Consider the following 16,064-nt stretch of genomic DNA (forward strand, 5'->3'; position numbering starts at 1 on the left):
GAGTGCAGGTGGCCTGGAGATTCTTCAACTTGTAGCTGGCATCTGAAGTGAGAACTGTGTTGTTGAGACTGTTTCTTAAATCTGTGGAGTCTAAAGTCCCCTGCAGGTGGCTAGCATCAGAGCTGAATTGCAATGTCGCAGCCATCAAGTGTGAGAACCACTGTTCTGGAATCAAGTGGTTGAGAGCATCAGGAGAGTGCCTGTGCCAGATACTTTTATGTCAGCTTGACACAGGCTAAAGTCATCTGAGAGCGGGGAGTCTCAATTAAAAAAAAAAAAAAAAAAAAAAAAACAGTCTCCATATGATCAGGCTGCAGGCAAGCCTGTAGGGCATTTTCTTAATTAACAATTGATGGGGGAGGGCCCAGCCCATTGTGGGTGGGGCGATCCCCGGGTAGGTGGTCCTGGATTCTATAAGCAGGTTGAGTAAGCCATGGGGAGCAAGCCAGTAAGCAGCACCCTCCATGGCCTCTGGATCAGCTCCTGCCTCCAGGTCCCTGCCCTATCAGAGTTCCTGTCTGGACTTCCTGTGATGATGCACAGTGCTGTGGAACTGTAAGCCAAATAAACCTTCCCTTCCCAAGTTGCTTTGGTAATGGTCTTTGATCACAGCAATGATAACACTTACCAGCACAATGCCAGAATCAATAGTTCCATCAAAGTCAGGGCAGGGATCTTATCAGGATCCACCTAGAACCAGGGAATTAAGAAAGGCGATGGGGAGCAGGCAGAAATGAAGCCGGGGCCTTGGTGTCCAAATACTGTCTGAGAACAAGAAGATAAAGATCAGTGTGTATATTGTGGGACAGTATTGCTCATATTTAAATAAATATGCTCCACTGTAGGCTTGGGTAGAGAGCCACCAGCCAATGCCATCACCAAATCACTAGAAGGCAGTCTCCTGGCAACCAGCCAGAGTGGAATGGAGTCAGTTGGTACTACAATTATCACTGCTATATCTGGATGGATCTAAGGCCGGAAATTTTGGACAAAAGGTAAAGAACTTAAATTCCCCCTGTGGATCACTTCTTAAATAAAATATGCTAGACTTGCAATAATCAAAATAGGTTTCGGTACTTTAGATTTCTTGATAATGAAATATGAATGAGAAACACTTTTCAACACTAGATTGTCCACAAAAGAGTAAGCAGACTGGCTGGCTTCCAAGTAGTTTCCCAAGTTGATGCTGCTCAACTCCCTCAGTCCACTGTCTTTTCTAGTTCCCAGGTACATAAAAACCAACTTGCTACTGTTTTAGAATTCAGCTTAAGTAAACCTTAGGGCTCTGTAGTATATAAACCAGAGTGTGTGTTTATTTACATGTAGTATTCTGGGACTGAAGAGATGGCGCAGTGATGGATAGCACTTGTTGCTACTGAAGAGGACGTGGGTTCAATGCCCAGGACTCACGACCATCTGTGCATCTGTGACTCTAGTTCCTGGTGCTCGAATGCCGCCTTCTCACCTCTGTGGACACAAGTCATGCCAGTGATACACATACATCCATGAAGGCAAAACAGTTAGAAACACAAAATAAAAAATTTAAAAATCTAATACATTTATACACAAACACACACACACACACACACACACACACACACACACCACTCAGATTGGATTGTAGTATAGTAGTATATTGTATAGTAGTATAGTGAATGATTCATTGGTTAAAAGTGTTTGCTGCTCGGCCATGAAGACCAGAGTTCAGGTCCAGGCATCCACAAAACAAGCTTATAACTCCAACTCTGAGAAGGGAAGAGTCAGGGGGAATCTATGATACTTCTTGACTTCAAGGCTAGCTAAGAAAATAGGACCCGATCTGAAAGGAACAGGGGGAAATGATAGAGGAGGCCACCCAACATCCTCTTCTGGCCTCCACATATAGGGCACTCACATGCATATACACTCCTACAGACATGTACATCGATCTATGCTTGACATTCAAAGAATAATTTTTTTTTTCTTGAAGACACCTCCTCATGTAACCTGGGCACCTTTGAACTTGCTGTGTATTCAGGATGACCTTGAATTTCTGATCCTCCTGTCTCTAAATCCTAAGTGCTGGGATTAAAGGCATTACTACCAGTTTATGCCCAGACTCTATATCTTTACCTATTGATCTCTGTTTTAATGAAGACAGATCAGATCATAGACAGAGATTTTGTTGCATAACACCTGGTTAGTACCTGGTACTATTGTTTTGTTTATGTTTACATTTGGTCATTAATCTCTGGTTTTTATTTATAATAGTGATTTAAGGTTTCACTTGAAAGTAAGCTTACTTGGAAATAAGGAAGACTATCAGGGCAGTGGTGGCGGCGCATGCCTTCAATCCCAGAACTTGGGAGGCAGTGGCAGGTGGATCTCTGAGTTTGAGGCCAGCTTGGTCTACAAAGAGAGTTTTAGGACAGTCAGGGGTGTTACACAGAGAAACCCTCTCTTAAAAGAAAACAAAAAAAAAAGAGAGAAAGAAAAAAAGAAGGAAAGGGATAAAGAAAGAAGGAAAACTGATGCAAATAAATATTGATAAAAAGACCAGTACAACTTGTATCTTTATCATACAGCAAAAAAATTGAAGATTATATTCAAATAACTGCATGAGTCGATGTAGATGTGGCTTAGTGATAGACCTCTTCCCTAGCATTCATGAGGCCATGTCTTTATTCTCTATCACTGAAAGAAAAAGAAAAGTGGAAGAAATTAGTTGGACTATTTAATGACTCAGGGGTAGAAGGTTTGTGAGCATGCCTAAGGACCTGTGTTCCAGCATGGCAAAGAGAGAACACACACACACACACACACACACACACACACACACACACACACACACACCCTGTTAATTGAATCGTTTGGATCCATTCTACCTCTGATGAGTCATTTAAAACCCTTTGAGACACAGAAAATGTAGTATCAATGCAGGTCATCACATTTTCAGACAGACTAAACTGTTAAAAATGTCAACATCTTGCCTTAAAATCTGTTTCCAGAACCTTCCTATCATGGATTCTAGTTTATCTCCATGGAACCAGACATCATTCTCTCAAAGTTTCCTTGCTGTTTGAAGAAATTTCTCCTTTAGTAAGGACCCTGACCCTTTAATGTCCTACCTCTCTGGGTACAAGTGTCCCCAGGACTGTTCTTCAAGCTGAATCCCTTTAAGGCTCCTCTTCATTACAATCCTGCCCACGCTCACCACTCCAGACTTTTCTGTTTTGTTAGAGCTCCTCATAAACTATGTGAATTAGTTGAAGTCCAGGCTAAGCTTAGCCTGGCCAGTTAAAAATTTCAGCGGGAGATCCAGTTAAGACATGGTTTGATATTGAGGTTCACAGAGATCCCAGGCCTCAGGGGTTGCTGTCTCTCTCTCTCTCATTCCCCAACTCCATTTTCTTGCAGGAAGGGTTTGTATCCCAGGCAGGCTTTTCCCTCAGGACAGCAAGACAATGTGAGAAGTCTAGTCTTATACCACACACTTCAGTCTAGCAGAAAACAGAGGGAACCGTTCAAAAAATCCTAGAAAAAGTGTCTGTCACCAAAGGAGGTTGACCTGCCCACTGGCCAAGAGCCAGGAGTAAAGTCCCAGAAGGACAAAGACTTGAGTAGGAAGAGCTGGTGTCCAGAAGGAACGTGGGTTGGAAAATGTCACGTGGTGATGTCCAGACATGATCTTAGTACCTCAGTTGAGCTGTGACCAGGGACACAGATGTACAGTCACCTTCCTTGTTATGACCTTCATTACTGAACATGGAGTGGAGGGAGAGAGGGAAGGAGGGAGGGAGGGAGCGCTCTTCATTCTGAAGCTGTTACTTCCTAGACTCCCCTCTGCTGGGAGCTGATGTGTGGTGGAGATGTAGGGAGACTGACACCCAGATAAAACATTGTTCTTCAATTTCCAGACCATAGCATATAGTGCGGAGGGGGAAGAGGAGGAGGAGGACAAAGGGGAGAGGAGGAGGAGGAGGAGGAGGAGGAGGAGGAGGAGGAGGAGGAGGAGGAGGAGGAATCCTTGTGCTAGTATGAGACAGAAAGCACGACCCGAGATGGAAGTTGGCAGCAAGACAGGAGAAAAGAGGTAACTATAATTCAAAATGCAGAGCAGACGTGTCAAAAGACATGAACAAAGTTCCCAATTTCAAACCTAATATAGAACTACAGCAATCAAGACAGTGGGGAATTGATATGAGAAGACATATAAATCAATGGGAAAACATCCAGAGCCCAGAAATAAACAGTGTATTTACGGCCAATTGATTTTTGAAAAGGGGGCCAAGGTAATTCAATGTGAATTGCCTTTGTAACAAATAGTGATAGAACAATTAGAGACCCACATGTAGAAATAGGACTTCGCATCCTCCCCTCATCCCACACACAGAAATTAAGACAAAGGACAGAGGAGGACATAAAACATGACCCATGAAGGCGTAAATTAGACCCCAGCAAAATTGCTTGTCATGGGCTAGGTATGTAGATCAGTGGGCAGAGTCTTTGCCTCAAATGAAAAAAAAAAAAATCTCTGGGTTTGATTCCCCACTGTGCCATTAACTATGTATAGTAATGCATGCCCATAATCTCGGTGCTGGAGAGGTGGAGGCAGGAGGATCAGAAGTTCAAGGTTAGCCTCAGCTACACATTTGATTTATCTCAAAAAAAACAACAGCAGCGACAAAAAAAAAAATTGCCTTTAGAACTTCAAAAGACAACCACAGAGGTGGAAAAAAAAAAAACAACCAAAAAAAAAAAAAAAAAAAAAACAAAAAACAAACAAACAAAAAAAAAAAACCCACCAAGCCACAGGGTAGGGGAAAATATTTGAAAAGCATATACCTAACAACTAAAGCTTATGTAGAGAATTTCAAACGAAGTAGAAGACAATTCAATTTTAAAAATGTGAAGATGGACAATATCACCACTTATTAGGAAATTGAAATTTAAAACCGTAATGTGACACTTCTTTAGAACTACTAGGATGATGATGATGATGATGATGATGATGATGACGATGATGATGATGATGATGATGATGATGATGATGTCAGACAATGGTGCCAGAGAGATGGCTCAATGGTTAAGAACAATGGCTGCTTTTCCTGAGGTCCAGGATTTGATTCCCAGCACTGCATGGCAGCTCCCAATAGTTTGTAACTCCAGTTCCGGGGGTTTGATGCCCTCTTCTGGCCTCTGTGGTGCCTACAAACACATGCAGGCAAAATACCCACACAAAAAAAAATAAGAGCAATTTTTTTGAAAAACAATTTTTTTAGAAGTCAGACATTGGTAATGGTGTGAAGATAATGCCATCTTTATACATTGGTAGTGACAATTTAAATGATGCAGCTGGTTATAAAGAGTCTGATAGTTTCTTTAGAACTTAAACAAAAATCTACCTTACAGTAAAGCAATTTCACTTCCAGATAGCTACAGAGAGGATATTGCAACCTTCGCTCACACATAAATGTTTAATAAATGTTTATTTACATCATTGTTCACAATCATCAAGAAGTTGTAATTATCTACTCTTATATTACATGTCAAATGAATGGGCAACATGGGAAATATCCATATCGTAGAAGAGTATCCTACAAAAAAGGAGGAGTAACAAATTACTAATATGTGATCCTCATCCGTGAGACATGCTGGGAGAAAGAAGCCAGTCACAAAAAAACCAAATATTGTATGATTAAATTTAAATGAAATGCCTGAAAGAGGTCAGTCCACATAGATGGAAAGTGGATCATTGGCTGCCTGGGGCTGCAGGCAGGAGAAAGTACGAAGGATCAATTTGGATTGATGGAAATGTCCTAAAACTAGATTGTGGACATGTTTACACAGCTCTGTATATTTAGTAACAGCCACTAAATTGCATATTTAAAATGGATGGATCTTACAGTCTGTAAACTCTCCCACCCCCTTTACACGGACTATTCATCCCACAGCCACCCAGAGACAAACATTGCCTGGTTTACAGTCCTTGGTTCTATCAGCTGAGTTGAAGAACACACCTAGAGGCTAACTTTGTAAGTAAAAAAAAAAATGCAGTTATGATCCAACTACATGGTGCAATTATCAATGATTTTTATACCTTTCCCCCCACATTTTAAAATTAGCAATAATTGGATTTGGTGGCATAGACCTGTAATCCCAGTTACTGAGGGGGCAGAAGAATTGTTATTTCAAGACTTACATTGGCTATAGAATAAGTTCAAAGCCATCTTGACAACCTTCACACACACACACACACACACACACACACACACACACACACACACACACACACAGTAAAAAGAGAACTGAGGATAAAGCAGTAGTTGGGGGTGGGGTGTGTACCTTTAAACCAGCACTTTGGAGGCAGAGGCTGGTGGATCTCTGAGTTCGAAGCCAGCCTGTTCTACAGAGTGAATTCTAGAACAGTCAGGACTGCACAGAGAAAGCCTGTCTCAGAAAACAAAAATAAAACAAAATTTTCAGTGGTGCAACCCTTGCTTAGCATGCGAAAGGCCAAAATTAATAAATGTACTTTTTAGTCTGAAGAAAACAAAACTCATACTTTCCTAAATTCCCTCTGAGAGCTGGTGGTTAGCTTAGTACTTAGGGTGCATGACTAAGTATGTGTGAAGCCTTGGGTTTGATCCCCAACTTACACCAGCTAAATATGATGGTACATACAGCGCGTCTAGCACTCCAGGAGTGGAAACAGGAAGACTGGGTGTATAGGGCCATCCTTGGCTACATAGGAAATTTGAGACCAGCCTGGGTGTATAGGGCCATCCTTGGCTACATAGAAAATTTGAGACCCGCCTGGGCTACATGAAACTGTCTGAAGATTGAAAATAGTTGAAGATATAACAGCATTAAATGGACCTTATTTTATAGGAAAGTGTCAGAAGGACACTGCAACTGCCTCAAAAGGAAAATTATTCTTTTTGTTGTTGTTGTTAAATTGTTGTGTTTGTTGGTGATATTGTAGATAGAGACAAGGCCTCTCTATGTAGCTCTGGCTGTCCTGGAACTTGCTATGCAAACTAGGCTGTCCTTGAATTCACAGAGCTCTCTGTCTTCTTCTGACCCCTGACCACTGAGATTAAAGGCATGTACCACCATGCCTAGTTGATACTGTTTTTCATTTCAAAATGACATTTACTTGTTTAGGAGGTAAGTGTCCCATGACATAAGTGTATATATAGATCAGAAGACAACTTGCTGGGGTGGGGGCGGGAAGGGCAGAGTTCTCTTTCACCATGTGGGTCATGGAGATCGAACTCTGGTCATCAGGCTTGGTGGCAAGCACCTTTACAGGATGATCCCTCTTGGTCATCCTCCCAGTCAATTTTTAAAGCATTACGCCATGCCTATGCACAGCTACAACCATGTATCCACACATATGAGAGGCCCGTCAGCAGTTCCTCTTAGCCCTTTCATAACTTACCCATGGAGAATGGCACACAGTGGGTAAATTAAGGCACTTGTTCACCCGTGGCCCTACTGGCCGAGAGGAGCTGTTTCCAGCCCAGGCAAAGGGGGTGAATATATCAGAATATCAGAGACTCGCAATCAACATCCATTAAGAGTCCTCTCTGTGAATCAACTACAATTGCTTTAAGTTTCTAGAAACCAAGCATTCAGCTTGAGATAGTTACTTTTCAAAGATAGTCCTAAGAGTTCATAGACTGACTTAAGCATCATCTAAACCTTCTGGAAAATTCTCTTTTGGGGTACTTGGCATCTGTACATAACGACAAACAAACAGCCCTGAGATGGAGTTGCCATGTCACAGCGGACTCCCTGATGGACAAGTGAAACCCAAGATGTCTTTCATTCTTTCCTCAACCCATACACTGAAGAGTGTGACTCAGAAAAAGTGGGGTGTGTGCTCCTTTGTGCATGCCATGCACTTGCTGAAGCCATATTCACAGTCCTTCTAAGCTAACTGGTATGAACACTCTTTCATTCTGAAAACAAATGGTTCATTCTAAACTAAAATTGTCTTTAAGAGCAGCGGCTGGGCTCTTCAGCTGGAAGACTTTGGATGTTGCTGCCTCTCTCCAGGGCTAACAAACATTTGCTGTCAGTGAGTCCCTGACTCACTAAGAAACGTTAGGCTTACTCCCTCTGCTCCTTCCCTGTCCTGTCTTTATCCTAAATATTTTCCCACAAACCACTTGAGTATTTTTTCCGAATGGACAGATTATTCCTCTGCGTTTGTGTGTGTATTTTCCAACACCATCTTTCTTCTAATTATAGAGATTTAAACCCTGTAGTGGGACTTTTGAGTTCCTTTCTTGGGTGGGAGATAAGTGTTGGCTTCAGATTAGACTGTCCCAGAATAACCACCATTGAAAAGCCTCCCTGTGTTGACATTTTTCAGAGCCTTACTTGACTGAGGCTGTGCTCTAGCTACAGAGACCAAGTAGAGTAGGGGGATGTATGCCCCAGATTCTTTTCAAGGGTCCCCATTACTTCAAATCACTGTTAACTCTTCAAATCATTGGAGAGATGGCCCAGCAGCAGAGTGCTTATTGCTCTTCCAGAGGACCTGAGTTCAGTACCTAGCACACATTCTCTCTCTCTCTCTCTCTCTCTCTCTCTCTCTCTCTCTCTCTCTCTCTCTCTCTCTCTCTCACACACACACACACACACACACACACACACACACACACACTTTGGTGGCTTGAATAAGAATGATTCTCCTAAGCTCATATATTTGAATGCTTGGTCCACAGGTGGAACTGTTTGGGAAAGTTAGGGGTTTCTATTGCTGTGAAGAGACACCATGACCACAGCAACTATATAAAGGAATAAAGGAAAACAATTAGTTGGGGCTGGCTTATAGTTCAAAGGTTTAGTCCATTATCTTACCAGCAGCATGCAGGCAGACGTGGTGCTGGAGAGGCAGCTGAGAGTTCTACATCTGGACCTTCAGGCAGCAGGAAGAGAAAGAAAGACATTGGGCCTGGCTTGAGCATCTGAAACCTCAAAGCCCACCCCCCAGTGACACACTTCCTCCTACAAGGCCACACTTCCTGATAGTGCCACTCCCTGTGAACCTAGGGGGCCATTTTCATTCAAACCGCCATAGAAGGATTAGAAAGTGTGGCCTTGTTGGAGGAGGTGTGTCAGTGGGGCAGGCTTTGAAGTTTCAAAAGCCCACGCCATTTCCAGTTAGCTCTCTGTGTTCATGCTTGTGAATCAGATGTAAACGCTCAGCTACTGCTCTGGGCCGAGCTCCCTGACTTGATGTTTATAGACTCAAACACTCTAAAACTGCAAGCCCCAAATGAACCACTTGCTTTTATGAGTTGCCTTGGTCATTTTTTTTTTTTTGTCACAGCAATAGAACTAAGGCACATAGAATTTTTTAAAAAATAAAAAATGAATAAATAAATTTCCAGGTGGTGGTGGTGTACACTTTTAATCCCAGCACTTAGGAGGCAGAGGCAGGTGGATCTCTGTGAGTTCAAGGCCAGCCTGGTTTACAGAGCAAGTTCCACGACAGCCAGGACTGTTACACAGAGAAACCCTGTCTCGAAAAACCAAAAGTAAAAAATAAATAAAACTTTAAAAAAAAAATCTTTTAAAAAGGGAAGCTTAAGTCTCTACTCAAACCTGTTAGAAGCATGGCAGTGGGTAGAATCTGAAGACATGATGGCCAGAAGCAAGATCAAGGCTCTTCAGACTCAGCAGGTCCCTGATGACACTGGAAACAGTCCTCCAGGACCATGGAGGCTGAGAGGCTGGGTCTCGAGTATTTTCCAAATCTGCCAATCTTACTAAAAAGTAAGACTTCCTGCTGTATGCAAACCTACTGGATCTTTCCATTAACAATCAACATTTGGAGGTCTGTCCCAGGATCTGTCAGTCCCAGAGCCCCTCCATATTCTAGTTAGTTCCTAGGTAGTTCTTCAGCTGGTCTGACCACATTCCTCTACTCCATTTATTCATTTTCCTCTTTCCTAACAAATGTTTGGAGAACGTAGTCAGCGCTTAATGCTGGTATACAACTTTAAATAGGAAAATTTAGAAATAAACAGAAGGAGTAAAGTTTGCCATACGTGGGGGCAGGAAGAAAAACACACACAGGTGTGTGATAGAGAAGAATACACACACACACACACACACACACACAGTGGTATGATAGAGAGGAATACACACACACACACACACACACACAGTGGTATGATAGAGAAGAACATGGAAGTGGGAAATCATCTGTGCCAAGGTAACCAGGGTTGCTCTCTAAGGAAAGAGGCTAGGTTAAAATTCACCCCCACCTCTCCAGCCCAGGCTATATGATTCTTTGTTGTGCCCTGGTTTGGGAGAATATATTTCATATGATCAGGTACTTTCTTTCTTTCTATTTATTTATTATGTACACAGAACAGGGCGCCAGATCTCATTACAGATGGTTGTGAGCCACCATGTGGGTGCTGGGGATTGAACTCAGGACCTCTGGAAGAGCAGCCAGTGCTCTTAACCTCTGAGCCATCTCTCCAGCCCTGATCAGGCGGTTTCTTTTGATCTGGGTACTGAGCGGTTAACTTCGATGATGAGCTTGACAGAATGACCGGAGAAATGAGCTTCGGGGCAGGGTGGGGTCGTCTTAGTAGTCAGTTTATGTGGGAGCACCCATCTTAATGGCCGGCAGGACCTGGGCTGCGTCTGTGGAGAAAGAGAGCTGAGCACCAGCCTTGTCTTCTGCTGTCCGTTCTTGACTGTCCCCATGATGAGACCAGTTGTCTCAGCCCCTTCTACTGTGATTTCACCACCATGATGGACCGCAACTTGGAACTCTAGCTAGAATAAGACCTTCCCTCCCTTAAGTTGCCCTTCTCAGAGTATTTTATCACAGCAACAGAAACAAAACAAAGACAGTTCACCCACCCCGTCTGCCATGTGTCTGAAAATCAACCTCAAGATCACTTTGACCTCCATTCCCTCAGCCCGGAGGGAAGGCTGTGCTCCATGAACTTCCAAAATACCTGCTGTGCCTCTTCCTTTGTCTAGAACATCCTGCCTTAAATTTTACCTGCTGCGTGTGTGGTGATATTTTATTTGTGCTGAAATGGGGTTTTATTTGTATGTTAATAAATAAAGTTTGCCTGGAGATCAGAGGTCACATAGCGAGCCATAAGCAGAAGTCAGGTGGTGGTAGCACATGTCCTTAATCCGATCACAGGGCAGGCAGAGTCTCTGTGTGGTCAAGGACACAGCCAAAGGTGGTGACAGGAGCCTTTAGTGCCAGTACCAACCATAGAGACCTGGAGGTCTGTATAGACAGGCAGTGATGAGGAAGTCATGTGGTTGGGTTTAGAGCCAATGAGAAGGCAGAACAGAAAGGCAATAAAAAGACAAGTCAGACAGGAAAAAACTCTCTCTCTCTGGGGAAGTTACTGCTGGCAGTAAGCTAAAGTTAGTCTTGGCTCTTGCTCTGATCTCTTTGGCTATTAACTCTGTATTTGGCTCTGAGTTTCTTATTTACTAAGACTGTTTAGAATTTTGTCTACATGTGTGATAATGATGGTCCCATTTGTGAGCATAGATGATCCATGTGTACATAGCACCTCAAATTTTGTAGTAACACTGGCAACTGATGTTATTATCTCTACATGATTGATAAACTGAAACGTGGAGGAAGATTTGTAACCTGTCCAGTTACCCATCTAGCAGGGTAGTATTGAGATTCAAAACATCATCTCCAGGTACTCCATTTTATTGCTCACAACAGATATTAACATGAGGCAAATGACTGTTTTATCATTGTATCCTGAAATTTAAAATGATGCTGCTGTGACGAACTTTAATATGACTTTGTTTTGGAAACGCCTCACCCCTCAGTTCTGAAAGCTGGACCAAGGTGCAGAGACCAGTCATGGTCCCTGAAGGTGCTGGAGAAGTATCTGGCTGGGTTTCTCTCCAACTTTTGGAAATTCTAGGTGTTTGTGACAGTGCAAAAATCATCTTCACAGCTGCCTATGTGCTGATCTCCAAATTTCCCCTGTTTATAAAGACATGGGTCACATTTGACAGAATCCAGTGCTTTGTGCATGGTGGGCAAGCATTCTCCCAGCTGAGCTTAGCAGCAAGAACCTTTACAGAATGAACCATCTAGCCAGCTTGGAGACACCCTTCTCAGCAATAGGCACGTTTCCTATTAGCCACTGACTGGATAAGGCCAGGTATTTATAACCAATCTCTTGATGGCTACAGTTGTTCTCCATATTTTGTAAGCTGCCCTGGCCTGTGGGATACTTAGAAACTGTCCTAAAAAAATTTAAAAAATAAAAAGATTGTTTTCCCAGAATGGTGACACAAGCCTGTAATTCTAGCACATGAAATGCTGAGGCAGGAGGACCAAGAGTCTGAGATCAATCTGGACTATGTAGCAAAACCTGGTCACAAGAACTAAAATGAAAACAAGCCCCTTCCACTCCGGCCAACTCATTTAATCATCAAGGCAGGTATTAAAACTATGATTTCATTTTGTAAATATTTTGAAGATTTTTTTGGGGGGGCGGGGGGCCTTACAATTTCCTCAAGTAGTTTGGAGCTGACAGAGAAAAGACTAGGGACTTCAAAGCTTTGTTTAACATCAACAGCACAGAAAGATTTTTGTTAGGAAAACCATTTTGGGCAATCTACAGGAAAGGTTCAGCTTGTCAGAGAATGAGAAAAAGAACAATTTAAGAGTCTTCTGAAAGCCAGCCTCAACAATAACGTCAACAGCATCAAGACAACAGAAAAAGAGGCTTATACCTGCTTTAAAATACCAGAGAGAGTGAGATAAGGGCTTTCCAAAGGAATTGGCTAGGGTTGTCTTTCAATTGACTGACATGCATAAAAGACAGATTACTGCAGAAAGAAACCTAGTGCTCAGAGTCCAAGTTCATTTATGTGACTTGTCTTTTCTGTATTTATCACCCTAGCTCACAGAAGAGGGGACAGGGACTTTGGCACCCACATCTACCCCCATCTGAAGCTACTTAGCGTCCCTGGTATTTAAGGAGGGAGCCTGAATTCATTCAGCATTTCTGTTGAGTCTACAATCTTTTTGACTGACAAGCACAAGCAAGCAAACTTGAAAATCGCCCTGGCAACGAAGCCAGAATAATCAGGTCATCTTTGGGGTTAACTTACTTATTTAGACACGGTCTCCTAAAGCCCAGACTGGCCTAGAATTCTCTATGCAGGTAAGCCTGACCTTTAATTCCTGAGCCTCCTTTCTCTACCTCCCAAGCACTGGTATGACAGGCATGGACGGCCATACTTGGCTTCAGGCCATGAATGTGAATGAATGCTAACTTTCAAACTGCAGAAGTCACTCAGCTTCTCTGGGTCTCCAGTGTGGTTTTAAAATGGACTAGAATACAGGGCCAATTTTTTTTTTCATTGCTTGGAATACATTTGAAGAGCAGAGGTTGAGGCTCAGACCTGCTTATTGTAAATTGTGGTCTGGCTTGAAGATTAGAGGGGTGGGGTGGGGTGGGCTAAAGAAGGGGTGAGGCTGAACTTTCTGGAAGTTTTGCCAAGTAACCACACAAACTCTGCTCTAAAATCCCAGGGATGCCTGCAGGAAATTGATGGATATTCCATAAGTAATGTGCTAGCCTTGTACTACATGATGTCATATGTCCTGCACCAAAAACATGGTTAGTAGCTATTTATTCCAGTCTCATAAAGATTCATTTGGGTTGGCCCCAGGGCTATAATGATAAAGGGAATAACGCTAAACTTTACTGCTAGGAAGGCACTCTTCACTGTTTTTGTTTTTATTTGGTTGGTTGGTTGGTTGGTTGGTTTTGGCTCCTGCAAGCCCTGTGCCAATAAGCTAACTCCTGTCTCAGTTGTTCACACTTCCAGGCTGATCATCTATCCACTGGGTAGACTGCTTGCCTGGTGTGAAGCCCTAAGTTTAATCCCCGGAACTTCAGGGTGGGAGGAGGCACTTAAAACGTCTTCATATAGTTTTCGTCTATGTCAAAGATAAAGAAATGAGGTACAAAGAACGGAAAACAAAATCTAGTAGCTGGATTCGGCCTGGCTTAGATGAAGGTTTTGGTTTTTTTGTTTTTTTTTTTTGTTTTTGAAGATTTATTTATTTATTATGCATACAGTGTTCTATCTGCAGGCCAGAAGAGGGCACCAGATCTCATTACAGATGGTTGTGAGCCACCATGTGGTTGCTGGGTATTGAACTCAGGACCTTTGGAAGAGCAGCCAGTACTTTTAACTGCTGAGCCATCTCTCCAGCCCCATAATTTATTTATTTATTTTTTTTTTATGGTTTTTCGAGACAGGGTTTCTCTGTGTAGCTTCGCACCTTTCCTGGAATTTGCTTTGTAGACCAGGCTGGCCTCGAACTCTCAGAGATCCGCCTGCCTCTGCCTCCCGAGTGCTGGGATTAAAGGCTTGCGCCACCAACGCCCGGCTAGATGAAGGTTTTTACCTGGAGAGATTTAAATTGCTTCCAAATTGGGTGGCAGTGAGGGTGTGGGAGGAGCTACATGCTGGCATCAAACACTTCTTCAAGTTCTGGTACAACTTTTTGCTAGCTATGTGAACTGGGGTGACTTCTCAGCCTTGCTAAGTGCCTGTCAACCGAGGCTGTTGTGACAGGGCACCATAGGGTGGATGGCTGAAACAATGGGGATGTCCTTTTCACAGGGCCAGAGTCTGGCAGGTTCAAGATGGAGGTGATCTTCCTGAGAGGCACCTCGGCTGATTTGCAGATGGCTGCTGTCTTAGTTAGGATGTCTGTTGCTGTGAGGAAACACCATGACCACAGCAACTCTTAGAAAGGAAAAAACGTTTAATTAGGGTGGCTAGCTTACATTTTCAGGGGTCCATTATCATCATGGTGGTGTGCAGGCGGACAGTGGCTGAGTCCTACATCTTGCAGGCAACAGGAGGCTGACTGAGACACTGGGACATTCTGAACATAGGAAACCTCAAAACCACCCGCACAGTGACACACTTCCTCCAACAAGGCCATACCCACTCTCCACGATGCCACACCTCGTAATAATGCCACTCCCTGGGAGATTATGGGAACCAGTTACATTCACACTACCAGAGCTGCCTTCTTGCTGTGCTGTGGGAGGAGTATGAAACTCCCCTGTTTTTGCAGGGTACCAATCCCATCATGAGAACTTCATTTAGACCTCACACCCCCTACAGGCTCCAAGTCCAGTTACCATCACATAGGGGATTAGGGCTTCCCCATCTGAGTTTTGGGGGGATAAAACATTCAAATGTGTAGCCTAGTGCAGAAGTAACCGTCTTATTAAATAAGAAACACAGAGCCAATGCAAAGATGAAAGCCCAAGAGGCCAGAACTAAGAGCCTTACCCTTCACTGCTACAGCTATCCTCTTCAGCCAAGAGACCTACTTCCTGTGTGTTTGTCTTTATATAGACTTTCTGTTCTGCCTTCTCATTGGTTGTAAACCCAACCACATGACTGCCTCTTCACTGCCTGTCTGTACAGACCTCCAGGTCTTCTATGGTTGGTATTGAGATTAAAGGCATGTGTCTCCATGCTGGCTGCTTGAACACACAGAGATCTGCCTAGCTCTGCCTCCCAAGAGCTGGGATTAAAGGCGTGCGCCACCAACGCCCAGCTCTGCTATGGCTTGCTATTAGCTCTGACTCTCAGGCAACTTTATTTATTAACATACAAATAAAATCACATTTTAGTACAAATAAAATATCACCATGGCCTAGGTTTCAGTTTATTGTATTACAACTCTTTGTAAGGCTTGAGAATAAAATGTTTATAATCTCCGGCCCATAAGAAAACCAAAAGAAACTGTACTGGCTGGCTGGTTTTATGTGTGTCAACTTGACACAGACTAGAGTCATTGGAGAGGATGGTCCTCCACAGCAGTAAAGCATTTTCTTAATTAGTGACCAATGGGGGGAGGGACCATCCAAGGTGGGTGGTACCATCCCAGAAAGTGCTCCCCTCCATGGCCTCCATATCAGCTCCTGCCTCCAGGTTCCTGCCCTGTGTAGTTCCTGTCCTGACTTCCTTCAGTGATGAACAGCAATGTGGAAGTGTAAGTCAAATAAACC

At 43.2% G+C, this 16,064-nt stretch overlaps 1 long non-coding RNA gene across 1 annotated transcript; it reads left to right on the forward strand.

Annotated features, from left to right (window-relative positions):
• The first annotated feature begins 845 nt into the window (after positions 1–845).
• Positions 846–13,181, forward strand: LOC121823219 (uncharacterized). Its single transcript, XR_006064613.2, has 3 exons — positions 846–995; positions 12,321–12,452; positions 12,918–13,181. It is a non-coding gene; the product is annotated as an uncharacterized LOC121823219 (long non-coding RNA).
• Positions 13,182–16,064: the final 2,883 nt, after the last annotated feature.

This window comes from Peromyscus maniculatus, chromosome 16 (assembly GCF_049852395.1).
Source record: "Peromyscus maniculatus bairdii isolate BWxNUB_F1_BW_parent chromosome 16, HU_Pman_BW_mat_3.1, whole genome shotgun sequence".
NCBI classification, from domain to species: domain Eukaryota; kingdom Metazoa; phylum Chordata; class Mammalia; order Rodentia; family Cricetidae; genus Peromyscus; species Peromyscus maniculatus.